Here is a 2,602-nt window from a genome sequence, read left to right on the forward strand (position 1 = left end):
TATATATGTATATATATGTGTGTATGTATACAGATAGGACCTATAAAATGGTAGAATAATTGAATATATTGCTATATATGTTTTATATATATATACACACACACATTGCAGATTTAAGCCATCTCAGCTCTGGTAGAGATCAGATAAGTTTATCCAGGTGTGTATCCATGTTTGTTCATACTGCTTCTGTGTCTGACAATCTGGATCTTTTGTAAATAAGAACATAATTCCAATCTGTAACCCTATTTAAAATATCTCACTTTAATTATTTGATAAAAGAGAAAGGCAAAAGGCTAAATAGTCCTTTTTAAAATTAGTTACATTATTTTACTTAAAAAAATAACCCCAATGAATAGTTAACATGGGAGGAAAAATGATAATAATTATTTGAAGTAACTTATGTTTGATGATGAGAGTCTTGGCCATGAAGGTCTCCAATCCTTCTTATTAACATGTGAGCCATTATTGTGTTTATAAGCATTCTGCTTATTTTGCCCCTGCTTATTCTAAAACTTGGAGTCAATTTTTGCTGAAAGTCCTTGGTTTCCATTGCTCTCTGCCTTTTTAGAAAATTATATTAGTAGATAAAATAATTACATAATTAACATTTCCATACTACTAGTTCTTTTTATTTCTAAAATATATAATAAAAATATGCTAAAATTATATTGAATATTGGATGATCAAAGCACTTTAAATAATAATGACAAGTTTTAGCCACTATGTTATGACATTTGGCTTCAGCTTCTTTAAAAACTGGAAAATATGTGTCAGTCATTGTCGACCTTACCACATTCTCCCTGGGACCATGTAGCCTTTCAGCTGTTTGCAGGCAAGTCCTAAAGGCAACAGAAACATTTCAAGCTCTGCGTGCTGGGGAAAACTGGGTTATAAAGGTTCTTGATTTCCCTGAATTTTTCTGGGATTTATGTGCCAGGGTGGTGATTTCACAGGCCATAATGGTACAGATGGCAAGGCTATCTATGGGGAGAAATTTGATGATGAGAATTTTATTCTGAAGCATATAGGTCCTGGCATTTTGTCCGTGTCAAATGCTGCACCCAACACAATCGGTTCCCAGCTTTTCATGTGCACTGCCAGGACTGACTAGTTGGACAGCAAGTATGCAGTCTTTGGAAAGGCAAAAGACAGCATGAATATTGTGGTAGCCATGGTGTGCTATGGGTCCAGTAATGGCAAGACCAGCAAGAAGATCATCATTGCTGACTGTGGACAACTCCAATAAATTTTACTTGTGTTCTATCTTAATCACCAAACCATGGCTTGTGTAGCTCAGGAGAGCATCCCTTCACTCCCACCTGCTCTGAACTTTCTATAATCTTAATGCTCTCCCTGCAGTTAACACTGACTTCCTTATTTCCCTTATCTTCTCCAAGTCAAGCTGGATGGCAGAGCTAAGTTTATTATTATGAAATAAAAACTAAACAAAGACAAAAAATCATAAAATTACAAGCATTATGAGATTGAATGGAACTATAAAATGTAAATTGGCTCTTTAAAAAAAGTACTTCAAACAACTGAAAAGAAAAGACAATGTCCTTGAAAAAATAAGCATTTAGAGATCATAAGATATAATGTAAAATTACTATGAGGTACCATATTTTTAAAACAGTTAAGACAAATATAAAATTTATGTAACCGCATAAAAGTATAAACTGATTCTAAATGACTACCTTTCAACTCAATTTTTAATCTGTATCTTATGTATACTATTTTTACATTTAATAATTCAGCTAAATATCTTATCCTGCTTATCAGTTACCCAATTTCCTCAAATACTATTATTTGGGAATATATTTGAGGTACATCAAAAAGAAGAAAGTGAAGCTTATTATCTAAAAGAACTTCTCTTACTTATATCATATTTTAATCTCATTTTTGTTAAGTGTATTTCATGTGTTGAAAAATGCCCAAAGTAAGGAATTGTTGCATTAACTGTTTTTTCACAAAAATAAATAGCAATAAGAGAAAATTATGAGTGCATGTGATATATCTCAACAGTTCCTGTCCCACTCCCTGTCTCTGTCTCTCTCTCTCCCTCCCTGTCTTCCTGCCTGTCTCTTTCCTTTTATTTTCTGTAAACACAAGATGCCAGGTGATTAATAGTTTATGGTCATCTAACCTAAACACCAGTAAAAGAATATCAATTCTAATGATTAAAATTTTTGCCCATGAAGCCAAAACTTTCCTATGTAAAATATTTCTTGGCAGTTTGTGAGTGCTGCTAATATTTTTCTCATTTTCAATATGAACCACATCTACAATTATGGGAAATATAAGAAAAGTACTTTTATCTGGCCTCACACCAAATTTATAGCAGCCTGTCTCATATCAGCATACCATTATTCACTGTTTTACTAAAATTTTCTATGCATTAATGACATTAATAGTAAATATTAGTTGGGTGGGAAACAAATGGCAGACTTTCTGCTCCCACTGCTCTCCTCAACAATGCTATTTGGAAAAAGATAAAAATTTGCAAATAAATATTTTACTTAGTGTCATGTCTATTTATTTTGTTGCAGTACATTTTTTTCCGTTAGCTTCCTACTCTTCCCCCTCACAACTAGAAAGCTTTTGT

The 2,602-nt window shown here is 32.8% G+C and overlaps 1 pseudogene; it reads left to right on the forward strand.

Annotated features, from left to right (window-relative positions):
- The first annotated feature begins 919 nt into the window (after positions 1 to 919).
- On the forward strand, positions 920 to 1,252 carry LOC114498512 (annotated as a pseudogene).
- Positions 1,253 to 2,602: the final 1,350 nt, after the last annotated feature.

This window comes from Phyllostomus discolor, chromosome 6 (genome assembly GCF_004126475.2).
Source record: "Phyllostomus discolor isolate MPI-MPIP mPhyDis1 chromosome 6, mPhyDis1.pri.v3, whole genome shotgun sequence".
Classification (NCBI taxonomy): Eukaryota; Metazoa; Chordata; class Mammalia; order Chiroptera; family Phyllostomidae; genus Phyllostomus; species Phyllostomus discolor.